The sequence below is a fragment of the Melanotaenia boesemani genome, chromosome 9 (genome assembly GCF_017639745.1).
Source record: "Melanotaenia boesemani isolate fMelBoe1 chromosome 9, fMelBoe1.pri, whole genome shotgun sequence".
In the NCBI taxonomy this organism is placed as follows: Eukaryota; Metazoa; Chordata; class Actinopteri; order Atheriniformes; family Melanotaeniidae; genus Melanotaenia; species Melanotaenia boesemani.
Window position 1 is genome coordinate 8877828 of NC_055690.1, and position 16054 is coordinate 8893881.

Sequence of the window (16054 nt, forward strand, 5' to 3'; positions counted from 1 at the left end):
CTTTCTGAATCCACTATTTAAGTTACTGTTATACAACTTCTGCTGAAAATTAAATATCTTCTAGGGTAAAATTTTAGGTTATATAGCTCCTGACAGAAACTTTAGATCTTTGGACATCATTATCCAACATGATAAATTAGAATTATATAGCAGTCCAAGGACAATCCTAACCATGAACCTAAAAATAGATTAAGATCTGACAAAATGAAAGTATTTTATACCCTGGAAATAAGAATAAATTGGTTTATACCTACAGTCATGGACAAAATTGTTGGTACCCTTCGGTTAATGAAAGAAAATATCACAATGGTCACAGAAATAACTTGAATCTCACAAAAGTAATAATAAATAAAAATTCTATGAAATTTAACCAATGAAAATCAGGCACTGCTTTTCAACCATGTTTCAACAGAATTATTTAAAAAAATAAACTCATGAAACAGGCCTGGACAAAAATGATGGTACCCTTAACTTAATATTTTGTTGCACAACCTTTTGAGGCAATCACTGCAATCAAACGATTCCTGTAACTGTCGATGAGACTTCTGCACCTCTCAGCAGGTATTTTGGTCCACTCCTCATAAGCAAACTGCTCCAGTTGTCTCAGGTTTGAAGGAAGCCTTTTCCAGACGGCATGTTTCAGCTCCTCCCAAAGATGCTCAATACGATTTAGGTCAGGGCTCATAGAAGGCCACTTTAGAATAGTCCAATGTTTCGTTCTTAGCCATTCTTGGGTGATTTTAGCTGTGTTTTGGGTCATTGTCCTGTTGCAAGACCCATAACCTGCGACTGAGACCAAGCTTTCTGACACTGGCCAGCACATTTCTCTCTAGAATCTCTTGATAGTCTTGAGATTTTATTGTACCTGCACAGATTCAAGACACCCTGTGCCAGATGCAGCAAAGCAGCCCCAGAACATAACAGAGCCTCCTCCATGTTTCAAAGTAGGGACGGTGTTCTTTTCTTCATATGCTTCATTTTTCCATCTGTAAACATAGAGCTGATGAGCCTTGGCAAAAAGTTCCATTTTTGTCTCATCTGTCCATAGGACATTCTCCCAGAAGCTTTGTGGCTTGTCAACATGTAGTTTGGCTTTTTTATGATTTGTTTTCAACAATGGTGTCCTCCTTGGTCGTCTCCCATTAAGTCCACTTTGGCTCAAACGACGACGGATGGTGCGATCTGACACTGATGTTCCTTCAGCTTGAAGTTGACCTTTATTCTCTTTAAAAGTTTTTCTGGGCTCTTTTGTTACCGTTCGTATTATCCGTCTGTTTGATTTGTCATCAGTTTTCCTCCTGCGGCCACGTCCAGGGAGGTTGGCTACAGTCCCATGGATCTTAAATTTCTGAATAATATGTGCAACTGTAGTCACAGGAACATCAAGCTGCTTGGAGATGGTCTTATAGCCTTTACCTTTAACATGCTTGTCTATAATTTTCTTTCTAATCTCCTGAGACAACTCTTTCCTTTGCTTCCTCTGGTCCATATTGAGTGTGGTACACACCATGTCACCAAACAGCACAGTGACTACCTGTAGCTGATATATAGGCCCATTGACTGGTTACAAGATCGTAGACACCTGTAATGCTAATTAGTGGACACACCTTGGATTAACACGTCCCTTTGGTCACATTATTTTCAGTCTTTTGTAGGGGTACCATCATTTTTGTCCAGGCCTGTTTTATGAGTTTATTTTTTTAAATAATTCTGTTGAAACATGGTTGAAAAGCAATGTCTGACTTTCATTGGTTAAATTTCATAGAATTTTTATTTATTATTACTTTTGTGAGATTCAAGTTATTTCTGTGACCATTGTGATATTTTCTTTCATTAACCGAAGGGTACCAACAATTTTGTCCATGACTGTATATGGAAATTCCTCCAGCTCTGTTCAGTCACCCCATGCTGTCCTCACCACCAATTAGTATAAAACTCTGTAGAATAAAAAGCAGCCTGCAGATTTTTTGTTATTTGAACAGATTGTGAGTCACTAATTTTATGAGGCGGCAATAACAGAAATTATCTCTTTGAAACGTAGTTAATACAATGACAAATGTAATTGCAATGTTATATATAGCTTGGTGGATAAGAATAAAAGAGATGTATTTTAAATAAAGACAGATATTAAACACAACACTGACAAGGCAGTCTCATGTTCTTACATGTGCATTAAGCTCCTTGAAGGGTTTAATTTACCCCCTGGGGAAAAATACACAAGAAAGAGAGGGGAGGGAGCAAGTGAGTGGAAAAGTGGAAGTGAGGAGCGACATATTTCTCAGCGGTAGGTGAATGAGCCCTCCCTTACTCTTCAGACTAATGAGAGAGAATGAAGGCAAAGTTACAGTAAAACAATGACAATGTCTCACAGTCTAAAAATGTCATCTGTCACCTTAATTTAAGGCATTCAGACAGTTTCAAAACAGCCATGAGACTGGAGGGGCCATCAGTTGCAAAAACAAAAAGGCCCACCCAACAATGATCTGATCTGACCTGATCTATAAGGTATAAAGATCAAATGAGTTTGATTAGAGCTGAAGTAAAACTATCTAGTTCTGTTCCAGATTTCACCTTTAAACTTTCAGCCCAAGAAATAATGGGCAGAAAAAGTCCATTTAACAAAATGTAAAAATAATCATAATAATTTGCATATATATATATATATATATATATATATATATATATATATATATATATATATATATATGAAATCGAGGAAATAAATGGACATGACAAAAAAGATTTCCATTCCCATTTTTATCTATGAATATATGCAGACACCATCCTAGCTAGTCATCTGCACAAACAAACATCATTCGCACAACAACTAATGAAAGCAACAGAAAATGATTGCAGTTTAATCAATTGTAAAAGACATCAGTGAGGAAGGGAAAATTAAATCTATTTTATTTGGTAGTTTCAGAACAAACACATGAATGGATCAAAGGAACAGAAACAATCCACTCTGAGGATCAAAGCAAAGGACCCTGTATATGCAAAGAAAATAAAAAAGAAGTGGTGGGAATTGCAGATTAAAGAAACCACTTATCAGAATATGCAAAGACATCAAAGCTGTGGGTGGAGAACTGCAGTAACTCCCGCTTTATCGGCAACAAATACAATACACAGGACAGCCTGTACTGTAGAAAGCCTCATAGCCCCCACTAGTTAACATGGGGAATGTCTGGTCAGTAAATAACATATCAGTACATCCATCCATTTAATATATCATCTACTTCTGGGCTGTCAGGGGATGGATCACAGCTGATACCAGGTGGGAGGTCCCCAGTCCAACTCAGAGACAACCAATCACTCCCCTGAGCTCACTCCTAGAGTCCTTTTAGTATAACTAATTAACCCAGCACTGTGTGAGGAAGCTGGAGTACTGGGAGAGAGCTAACACAAGGACAAGGTGGTGTGTGCAAATGCACACAGAAAGTCCCCAGCTGTGGTACCTGAGAGGTGACGTTGCTGACTATCACGCCATGGTACCTTCAATTACAATCAATGCTTTGTAGGTCAATACAGAAAAAGAAAACAAGACAACAAGTGTACTTTTTATTGGTACAAATAGATGTCATGTCAATAAAGCATAGGAGATCACCAGGACTGATGAGGTGACTGATGGATGTTTAAAATGAACTACCATCTTTTTTTTTTTCCTTTTTTGTCCTATCTGACCTTTTTTTCCTTTGTCAGTTATTATTGAATCCGTGTTAGTGTGTTCAAGGGGCCAGGTAGTAGTATTTGACAATTGATTTCAGAAGAATTTAAAACATTTGTCTTAAATTCTTATTTCTTTATTGACAATAAAAAAAATCTACCTCAGATTTCTAAAAAATATGAAGACCTAATTTTGAGGAGACAGTTAGATTTCTATTTATAATTCATCTCTTTTCAGAACTAAGACAGTAGTTCTAGTTTATTCTTACTGGCAACTTGTATACAGATAGCACCTCAGCTGTCTTTAGGTATTTTTGCAATGCTTTGATAATTTGTTAGATCTTGCAACATTCCCAGTTGAAGACAGAATTACAAAAAACTATGCAGACAACTTTTGCGTAGGTTTTAATGCTTCTTACAAGGATCTACTACAAGGTCATCGGAATCTCACTCAGACTAGAGAAGCGAGGCGAAACAACAACAACATGAAAGAGGGTAGCCCATCCTGGAAGACAGAATACACTGTAAAAAATATATATAGCTGTAGTGCCAGAAAAATGCCAACAAAAATCATCAAAAAAAGCTCATTTTAAAATTAGAATAAAACTATATAATAAAAATACAGCCTATACATTTAATTTTATATGGAATTGTTTGTTATATTTTAATGTTTAATGAAAGACATTAGCATGTGTAATAATAATTAAAAGGTTAACAGTGGTTCATTTTCATAACAGTCCAGGGACATAAACCAGGGTCCCTCTATTCCAAGTCAGTTGCACAGAATATGGACTGGAGACCCCTGGGTCAAAATCTCCTAAATTGGTGGAAAATGAGAGCCATGATCCTGTGGGACTTCCAGATACAGACTGACAAGACTGTAATGGCTTGCGACTGGACATTGTGATCATAGATGAGCAGCAGAGGAAAGCTGTTGTGATCGATGTAGCCATTCCCAAAGATGGCAATACCAGGAATAAGGAAAAGTGGAGAAATACCAAGGATTCAAGGTAGAGCTGGAGAAAGCGTGGAAGGTGAAGGCAACAGATATACCCATGGTCCCCTCTCTCTCTCCATATATACATATATATATATATATATATATATATATATATATATATATATATATATATATATATATATATATATATATATATATATATATATATGTACATTTAGTGAAATATGATGATGAGAAGAAAAAAGTACAATTACAAATTACAAAATACAAAAAACAAAATGTAAATTTTGCTCTTGCTAAATTATTGAATAGACTGATATATGTACTGTCACTGTTGCTCAGGGTTCAAAGACCAGTGTTGACATTTGGTCAACAGTCATGTGGCCCCTCTGTTGTTTTCTCTTTCTTTCCTTTTTTTGTTGAGCAAGAAAGCTCAGTGACTGATTGTTATTATTGGGGCTAAATATTCAGTTTTCTGGTTAACACGGTGATGCAGTAACATTGTCAGTTGTTGATTAAAATTAGAACAAAACATTTTGAAATTATGTGCAAAAGATTTCCATTATCATTGCTATCATTACTTTTGTTATTGTTGTTGTATTAAACATCAGAACATACCATAGAATAGACAAAAACAGGACCATGGATGTACGCACACAGTTTTACACTCAGAGATGAACCCCTTTATAACAAAAACAAATTTCTCTCAGCAGAAGCTGCAGGACATCAACCAACAGCAAACAGCTCCTTGAATGAACTGTGACATGGTGTACACCCCCGCTCCGTCACACACACTCCCCCTCTCCACACACACACTCCTATATCTTCTGTCTTCCGGGAACACTAATAGGCTCCATGCAGAGTAATGTGACCAATTGAATCATCCTCGCCACAGAGCTTGAAGCTGCATATTGCAGCAGAGTACAGAGCGACACACTCTGTCACACACACACACTTCGGCTTCCACGCTCAAAGAACTTGCCTCACTTTTTTTTTTATATGACATTTTTCTCGGCACTGCTTTGGGACTTTAAACCATATCCTTTAAGGAACTTGGCATTCTTTCCATTTGCCTTATCTTCGTTTTCTGCTGTGCAGACCTAAAACCTATTCTTAGGTGAACAGGTCAGAGGGCCCCTGTTTGCCTCCTGAGTGCAGCTCTAGGTGAGTCCAAACTCCACTGTATGATGCTAGCCATGGGATGAGGCACTGATACTTTGGAAATAAGTGATTGTCTTTGGTGATCTAATCAGTCCTGTGGATAACTTGGAGGCTAAGCCAATGTAACACATTAGTAAACCAGATTTCTCAGATTACCGCAATTATTTTAACTTTATTGGTTCTGATCATTATAAAAATGACTAAAAAATTTATTTGTATTTTTATTAATTTAAACCATTTCTGCAGTCTGTGGGTAAAGCATTCATGGGTAATCCACTTGCAAGCTTAGACAGAAGTCTATCTTTAAGTCAAAACAGCAAATGTTCTCATTTTTTATCATTACAGTGAGAAATTATGAGGAAGTTTTTGTTTTATGTTTCAGAAATGTGCGTTTTGAAAAAGATAGAACAGAAAAGGTGCACAGCTGTTAAATGAATGTTACATAAACCTTTCTGCACCCCTCTAAGAAAATGATAAACACCCTTCTTCACCAAGTTGCCCCGTTCACTTTTTATGTAAGCAGAGAAAGCTTAAAGACAGGAAAATGGCAGACTGAGAAAGACCACATAAAGCTTTGACATGTATGAAACGATTACAGTAAATGTTAAATAGTTCACTTTTCTTTGGGGCCTTTTTAATGAAGCTTCACAAAGCATAACAGAATACATAACTCATCTGAAGGTAGTAAAGACATTTTTACTTCCGCCAAAGCAGAGGTTATGTTTTCTACGGTGTTGGCTTGTCTGTTTGTTTGTCTGTTAGCAACATAACTCAAAATGTTATGGACAGATTTTGATCAAATCTTTAGAAAATGTCAGATGTAGAAAAAGGAACAAGTAATCAGATTTTGGGGGTGATCCAGGATTTTTTTTTAAATGATTTTTTTACAAGTGAGAGAGAAAAGCAATTTTGCAGATATAGATAGTGCCCAGAATCATTGGCCAAAAATAATGGGGTTGGTAACCAGGTGGCTGTTGGGCCTTTTGGGGTTTTTCTCAGGTCAGTGACCCCATGGCTTGGCGGAGGTCTGTGTTCTCTGAGTGCTTCTGGTTATTTCATTGGATTTTCTAATAATTTAAATGACATTATACTAACTAATGTTATGGTTTTCAAACCCTGTTTAGTAAACCTGCAGAAATGCTCAGTCAGTCATTTTTAACTTGTGTAAACAATGTGCATACATGAAAAGAAACAAGCATTACATTGCAAACACAAGAAAGTTTTACTTTCTCAAAGAACTGAATTAGAAACTCATTTCAGTAATATTTTTGTTTTACATGTGCAGTGATCTGTTGGTTTGAATTTGATATATATAAGTACCTTTACCTGAATTGGACAGTAACTATTTGGACATGAATTGAACTTGTTTGCTTTTTCTGTAAAAATTAGTTCTTTGTGACCAAACTGAACTGAACCGAAAATTAACTCATGAAGCTGTTAATGGTCAACAGCAAGATGAAGAAAATCTTTCCATGCTCTCAAACTGTTAACTTTTTCTTTTTGTCTTTTTGTCTGTCAACTTTTTCTTTTTGTGAAAACACTTGGGTACATTTAATAATATACTCAATGTACTGCTGGATAAAATATCCAGTAGACTTAAGAAAAATGATATGGCTATGCTTACAACAATGCTAGCGGAGCAACAAGACATCACTCTCAATTTTGATCTTGGCAGTGTTTGACAGTATTCTCTAAACTTGAGTAAAGACAGACAGAAGGAGGACAATGTACAAATTGGAAAAGGAAATTGGAAACAAATAAAGAAAAAGTAAAACTACAGCAGAAAGTCAGGAGTAAAACATTAGCAGACTTATGTGAAGAATCCTAATTTGATCTTCCTTACACATACACAGGTCAGCTTAACTTTGTACCCAGTCAAATCCGAGTGCTTGTGTGTTTTGAGGGTTAAGCAGGACAAAGATTGCATGGTGAGGAAAGGAATATTTTCACACCTAAAATTCACTTTTATAATATGCTGATGTAGATTTTCATTGATAAAGGTCATTGTAATTATGAACACTTAAATTAGCATTCATAATTACATAAGCTGGACTTAACTACATAAACCTGGTCTTATTTTTGTTGGTCCTTGAAGATATTTTACGTCTCATCCTAAAGGATTCTACAGCTCAGAAATGAAGTTTTAATCTGATTGTTGGTTGTCTCCCATGCTGAGTCTGTCCAGTTTCCCAATATTGATTCAGAGATGTCAATAGGAGTCATCTTAAATGGGTAAAGATAATTAGAAAAATGTCTGCATGCATTATACAATCAATACAGCTAAGAAGAGGTAGTGGAGGTGTCAACCATTTTTCCAAATCCATAGCAACATTGTAGATTATACTTTTGTAGATTTTGTGTATAATTTGCCTTGTGAAGGCAATATTAGGAGGTAGAAGATGCCATTTTTTGATAATTTAAACTCACACTGAAGCATACACTCTTGCTAAATCCTGCAGGAAATATCTATAGAGATGGTTTTGTCCATGTATGTTCCGATAAATACCCAAATGTGAAGACAAGGTGAAAAGTTGTTGTAGTTGCAAAAAGTAAATGGGTACATCATCAGCATATAGTAATATTTATATTTCTCCTCTTTTAAAGTTAGTCCTTTTATATAACTGTCATCCCTGGTAAGTTGTGCAAATGGTTCAATACTTATATCAAAAAACTGGAGTGACAAGTACAACCCTGTTTACATCCGCTTTCAATAGGAATTCAGTCTGATATCGGACACTGGTTCACTTTAACTGAAGACTGGTATGGATATTCTGTTTGTGTCCATATTATAAAATTAGTCCAGAATTGGAATCATCTTAATGTTTTTGGCATCAAGAACTAATGTCATCATCACATTCTCTTCCTCAGCTTGTGGACAGGTAGTTGAATTTAGCAATCTTCCAATATTGCTACCAACATTCAGTCCCATAATGAACCTATCCACCTATTTGTTGTTGTTTTTAGTTTTGGTTTTTTGAACCACATGGGCTGATTTTTGCTTTTTTAATCAGGGCTAACAGCCTGTTTGTAGTAACTTATATGCTGCATTCATTGCCACAAGCCCATGAAAGGTTTGGATCTAGATAGTTTTTCATTTCAGTTTCATTAATGTAAAAATTCCTTATTATTCAAAAGCAATGTGTTTAGTTGTTGCTATGTGATCAATATTCCATGACTATGCCAGATGTACATGACCAGGTAAAGTGACTGGTATATTTTTTGCATCTTCTGTTTTGTGAAGGTCGGATTTTGAGGTCAAGGAAAGATCAATTCTGAAATAAGATGGATTATTGTAAAGATTATAGGATAATGATAAGGATAAACCTGATAAAAAGTCAGGCTTATTCTTGTTTAGAGCACATACTAAATGTAAATGACAACACAGATGTTCTGTCCATCCATTTCATATGATAAATGTCTCTTCAGAGTTTTTATAGACCACAGTGTTGATCTGTCAGTGTGGATACTCCTTTTTGTCCGATTGATGCGAAGAGTAAAGCTGCATTTATACTCGCGCGGCGTCTGTGTACGGTTGAGCTGCCGTAGATGACCTTGATGAAATGTCCTCTCTCACTCGAACATACGGTTACGGCACTGTGTTGTTGTTTTCCTTACGAATCTGAAGGTGGCAGTAGGGCTGTTATAAACAGGTAAACCCCACAGCGCAGAGTTCTTTCAGTGAGTCACTTCAGTTCTGAGAAGAAATTTCCTGTTTTACAACAATGGCGGCCAACATGGTGTCTTCCTGAGCATGTGGAAGCAAACAAAGCCATAATTCTTCTGTTAAAAATTTTTCAGTGCAAACAAATGAAAAGTGAGAAGATCCAAAAATCTGGAAACATGATTCTAGATTTTTATAAAATGACCAATCATAATACGGGTAACTGTGCTGTGTAGCAGAAGTGCATGTCAGGTCTGGAAGAGGTGAGCAGTAAGCCTCCGCATAGCCTACAGCACACATAACCAACTGTACGCAGACGCCGTGCAAGTATAAATCCAGCTTCCCACATCTTATCTGCACAAGTTTATGAGTTTATTAGGGAGGGGGTATTCTTATAAGAATGTTTTCACATATAGTCTAATCCCATAACTTGCAAACAAGTATGTTAGAATCCAAAAACCAACCTTGCACAAGGAAAAGCAAGGGAGTGTAAATGTGTGGAGTAGGAATAGGGGCAGAACATAATTTATTGCCTAGCCCAACTGTATTTTGCCATATATGTGATTAGGTATAGAGAGGAAGCTATGTGTTTCGAGTAAGTCAGTTTTTTTTAGTTTATCCCCAGACCTTAAGAGAGCTAAGCTTTCATCCTTGTAGAGGTGATGTCATCAAACATGTGACTGTATTGAAGTTGGACTAATCAGCCATTAGACAGCTGTTTTAACAGTTATGAACTCTATGACTGGCTAAAACAAAAACAAAACCAAAAAAAAAAAAAACCCAGGAAACAAGAAAAGGGAACCATGCTTGAAGACATGGATTTCTGCTTCACACATTCTCTCTGTGCGTGTCAGACTTTTAGAGAAAATCATTACTGCACGCTATAATATTTTGACAGACCTACATAAGACAAGTTGTTTTATATCCACTATTAAAAGTATCAGCCATCTGCCATAACTGTAAGGTATTGTCATTTAATGGAAAAACATCTGCAACAGCACACCATTTAGTCTGCATAAATTCAACCTTGGTTGCATACGACAACTTTAGAGTGACAACTTCAAAGTAATATTAATCCATGCATTCACTCATTTTCTTCCACTTATTTCCCTGACCCAGAGGGAGTGTTCCACCCTTTCTTGTTTGAGAAATCGTGGTCTTGGAATAAGAGGAGCTGGTTTTCATCCTGGCTGCTTTAAGCTCATCTGTTAACTGATCCAGTTTGAGCTGAAGGTCATGGATTGAAGTAACTAACTGAACCACATTATCTGCATTAAGCAGTGATGAAACACCAAAGACCCCTAGTCAGACACCCTCCTGTCTTGGATGATACCTCAAGGTCTTGTCCTAGGTCACAAACAGGATCAGGGACAAAATGAGTAAATATTTTCCATGAAATGATAAAATGTCTCACTTTCAATGTTATTTATATATGTTTTACTGGGAATAAAATATGGGCTCATGAGATTTGCATTGAATTGAGGTTATATATATAAACATATATAGAGCGAGTAATTAGTTTGGATGCATTTCCCATTAAATCTAATAGGAAATTGTGTCCAGATTTTTGAATGGTAGTGTATATAAATAATAAATAATGTTATATAGTGACTGGTGGAGAAGACGAGTTGAGAGCCATGACCATGCAGGACAAGCTCCCTGCAGACTAAAGAGACATTCCTGCTCTGCATGTCGCTATGTTGCTCAGACCGATTCCCTGCTGAGAGCTGCTCTAATCTCCTGGCAACAATATTGACATAGAAATAGAAACTCTGTAGAGCACAGTTCTCTAGCTGTCTGACTGTTAGGACTGCCAGCACATACATCTGCTACAGTATAACCTCTTTCAAATATAAGGTTATACTTCTTGGGACTTTGGGTGTAAAAAAAAAAAAAACACAAAACAAACAAAAAAAAAAAAAAACACTTTTTTTTCCAGGTCTTATTTTAGAACGGAGCCAGTGTGCATCAAGGCTAAACATCTTGGTCTTGTCTGTCCAAAGAACTTTGTACACAGAGATAGTTGGTTTGCAAACTTAAACTGTGCTGCCATATAATTTTTCTGGCAATCCTTCCAAACAAGTCATATTTATAAAGCCTTTTAAAAATACTGTTGTGAAGCCTCAGCCACAAATTCATGAATTGCATTTGATTAGCAGCCCCTGAACACTAAAAACCCATAAATTATATTTAAAATGCTTTTTTAGGCCTATAGAGTTTGATATATATTTCTTGCATCTTATGAGCTTTGCAACTTAGAGTGAACTTTCTGGCTATGAGGTGTACACAATTGGCAACGGTCTTTAATATTGTTCACTTGTGAATAATTTTTTCCACTGCACAGTTGTTTTGAAATAGTCTCATGAATATTCCTTGACTGATGAGCAGCAACAGTTGCTTCTCTAAGATCTATGTTGGTGTTTAATACAAACCTGAATGACGCAGATAAACAAACTGCCAAGACCTCTGCTTTTATGAAAGTGGTGATATTTTTTGTGATTTTTTTTTCTTTTTTTTTTTTTTGCGTATTAAATCAACAGCTCCTGAATGCTGCCAAACCTATGGACTTATAGAGAAAGGTGCACATGTTTGTATATATATATATACATATATATATATATGTGTGTGTGTGTGTGTGTATATTAGGGGTGTCAAATGATTGAAATTTCTAATCAGATTAATCACAGCTTACAAATTAATCATGATTAGTCACCATTCGTGACCATGCCTGCATTTTTACTGTATTGTATCAACAGAATGAGCCAATGCTACAATTCTATTACTGTTAACTGACCTTCACTTAGATAAACGTCAGACGTCCAATGGTCAGTAAATGCAGCATGTAATGTACTTCTATATGTTGTTCTAAATCATCTCTGCCATGTTCATAATTCAGAATTATGCAGCATTATTTCATAAACCGTCTCCATGGGGAAAATTTCTGTCATAAAACCAGCAGATGTGACGACTGAAGTTAAACAGCCAACATTGATGAAGAAACTCTGATAAAACTGATGATCTGGCTAAAAGCACATTTTTCCTTTTATCATTGAAGTGTAAGTGTTTGTGCAGCAGTGATAAAGGTCCTACAGCAGCATCACCCAAAGTAAACACCTGTTGATAAAATAGATCATTGGCAGTTGGTTTTACAAGTTTTTCTTAGATTTTTTTTTTTTTTTTTTTTTTACATTAGATGATCAGTTTAGTTGTAATAATCAGTTCAATATTTCATAAACTCTTGACCTAAAAAATGGTCTCACTTGTGCTAACCTTTTCCTGGCCAGTGCTCCTGTCTGGCCCCCCACCAGAACTTTTCTAGACCCACCCCTGCATAGCTGAAGCATAAACCACTACTTCCAGCCAACTACTGTGTTGGAGAAGGTCCTGCCAAAAACATTACTTTGGGGTAAATCTACTAGTTTCCTTCTTCTCAGCTTAACGATAAACGTAAAGTCCATCAGCTGATGTCCATCAGCTACAATGACTACCATCATGATTCACGGAACAACATGAGAGGAAGGAAACAGCTGCTGCCCAGAAACGACCAGAGAGCCACTAAAGCAGACACCTGTGTGCAAAACACCAGATAAGTTAAACAAAAAAAAAAAAAAAAAAAAAAGGAAAAAGTGCGGGTGTGGAACCCTCTCACCAGGAAAAGAGTGTGTGTTAAAATAGCGTCATACACGGACGGGACGTCCATGGGTTGCTTCATTAATTGTATTTATTCTCAAATCTATCCATAGACCCAGCCAGCTCATCTTTTCCATCTTTCCTCTCCAGTTCCCGCTGTCAGAATAGAGAAATGATGGATGTATGAGGCTTGTTAAAAATATTAACTCAATTAATTACGTTAATTAGTTACTGCTGTTAACGCATTACTTTTGACAGCCCTAATATATTAATAAATTCTTCCCTCACTCAACCTCTCACCTCCCCTGGGTAGGCTGGATGGTTGTTCATCTCAAACTCGGGTCCTTTACCAGAGTCCTGGGAGCTTGAGGGTCCTATGCAGTATCTTAGCTGTTTCTAGGACTGCGCTCTTCTGAATGGAGACGTCTGATGTTTCTCCAGGTATCTGTTGGAGCCACTTCTTCAGTGTGGGGACATGGCCCCCAGTGCTCCGATGACCACTGGTACTACTGTTGCCTTCACCTTTCAGGCTTTCTCCAGCTCTTCCTTGAGTCCTTGGTATTTCTCCAGTTGCTTGTGTTCCTTTTTCCTGATATTTTGATGGGAATGACTACATTGATCACCATGGCTTTTCTTTGCTGCTTATCCATGATCACAATGTGGTTTCTTCAGTCCTCATTCTGCACAGATGTTTCTGTACACCATGCAGGCTACTTGTTTATGGCGTTCAATTAATTCTTTGCCTGCCAGTATTTTGAACCCTGCTGTGAGGTGCTGAATTGTTTCAGGGGCCCCTTTGCACAACCTGCACCTGGAATCCTGCCTGGTGTGGAAGATATGGGCCTCGATTATCCTGGTACCCAAGGCTTGCTCCTGTGCTGCCATGATTAGCGCCTCTGTTCTGTCCTTCAGTCCAACCCTCTCTAGCGATTAGCCATCAGCCACTTCAGCTATCTGTTGGTGGTACATTCCATGCAGGGGCTTGTCCTCACATGATGGTTCCTCCATTTCATTGTCCTCCATGTTCCATTGCCTGTGGCATTCACTCAGTGCTTCATCCCTTGGGGGCATCTTTCTGATGTATTCATGTAGCTCGGATGTTTCATCTTGGATAGTGGCTTGGATTGTGGAATGCCATTTGTTTGTGGTATGCCAAGGTACTTGTAGTTCTCCTCAACATCTATTATTCTGCCCTCTGGGAGTGTAATGCTCTCTATATGGACTACCTTCCCTCTCTTTGTTACCATTTGGCACATATTTCTCCAGTCTGAATGACATTCTGATGTCCCTACTGTAGATCCCGGTGGTGTGGATCAGTGAGTCAATGTCTCGCTCACGCACAGCTTGATGTCATCCATGTAGAGGAGGTGACTGATGGTGGCCCCATTCTTGAGTAGGTAGCTATTTGCTGAGGGGGTTCAGCCAATTAATGCAGAACAGCAGCAAAGACAGAGCATCTCCTTGTATTCATCTGATGAAAAGCTGTGCAATTGGCTCGAAGCTGGCCTCAAGACTGGTCTACCACAGCCTAATTGGGTTTGCTACAAAGGCTCTTACAGTGTTGTTGATCTTGTACAGCTACAGACATCCAGGATCCTTGTATGTGGCATTGAGTCATAGGCTTTCTGGTAATCAATCCAGGCAGTGCACAGGTTTGTCTGTCCGGTTTTGCAGTCTCGGGTGACAGATTTATCAACCAGCAGCTGGTGTTTTGCTCCTCTGGTACCTTTACCAATGCCCTTTTGTGTCTCTTATGTATTGATCCATGTGCCCACTTATCTTAGCTACTATGATGCCTGACAGGAGTTTTCATGTTGTGGAGAGACAGGTTATCAGCCAATAGTTTGATAGGATTGTTCCCTTTTGGAAATCTTTCAGTATCAGGACTGTCTGTCCCTTGGTCAGCCATTCAGAGTGGGTCGCATCCCTCAGCAATTGGTTCATTTGTGCCACTAGGCACCCATGGAGTACAGTTAGCTTCTTTAACCAGTGGGTATAGATCATGACCAGGCAAGGTGCTGTCCAGTTCTTCATACCTGACAGTCTTTGTTGGATGTCCGCCACGATGATGGTTACTGGACATTGTTTAAGAAGGGCACTATGGTCCACTCTTTGTTGTTTTAACCGCTGTACTTCATTGTTATGTGATGCCTCCTTCTCCCATATGTTTTTTCAGTATTGTTCAGTCTCCAGCCTTGGTGGGTTAGCATGTGTGGTATTACCCTGCCACTGGGAATATACTTTAACTGGGTTAGTGGAGAACAGAAGGTTTATTTTCCTGGCCTCTATTTCTCTTGTGTATCAATCAGTCATGCAGCCAATGCTTGGAGTTTTTGTTTGGAAGTTTCCACAGCCTCAGGTATGGACATCTGCCTGTACCTCTTGGGTATCTATTTTGTTGTTGTACCCTTTTGGAGTTCTGACATTTGATTAACTTCCCTCCAAGTAGCCTTGATTTTGGCTTCTAACCTCATCTTCCATGGTGCCTCCATCTTGCCCATCATATTTATTGTTATGTTGGCCAAGCATTGCCCGGACCATTGTTGCTGTACTGTATATCTACTCATTGGTTTCAGTGATGGTCACAGTAGGGATACTCAATCTCTAGGAGGGGAGTTGATGTTAACTCCCCCTTGCAGTAGCATTAGCGTGTTGTACCTCTTCAGTCTCTGTCATAGCAGCTGCTTTTTGCGGATGTTTGAACACTGAGCTATGAGTTGTTTTGATGTCATTGTAGCATGTGGGTATCAAAGTATCCATATATCCCACATTCTCTTCATGTAGCCCTCTCATTAGGGTTACTAGAGTAGTAGCATTCCAACAGTGCCTTGTTTGCATATTGTGTCCAGTGGCATCAATTTTGTGTTCCAGTAGCCCATTTCTCACTATAATACCCTGGTTTCTCAGTACCTGACGCACTCCCTGAATTTTTGTTTGTGCGTCTGGCACAAACCTCTCGGGTAGGAGGGTCTTCGAAG

The 16054-nt window shown here is 38.0% G+C and overlaps 1 protein-coding gene across 1 annotated transcript in view; it reads left to right on the forward strand.

The window, feature by feature from the left end:
* Positions 1 to 5516: 5516 nt before the first annotated feature.
* kcnj13 (potassium inwardly rectifying channel subfamily J member 13) overlaps positions 5517 to 16054 on the forward strand; it is a 32368-nt gene continuing 21830 nt past the window's right edge. Inside the window, exon 1 of the mRNA XM_041994286.1 lies at positions 5517 to 5788. The gene's annotated coding sequence lies outside the window, so the exon portion shown is untranslated. The remainder of the gene's footprint in view (positions 5789 to 16054) is intronic.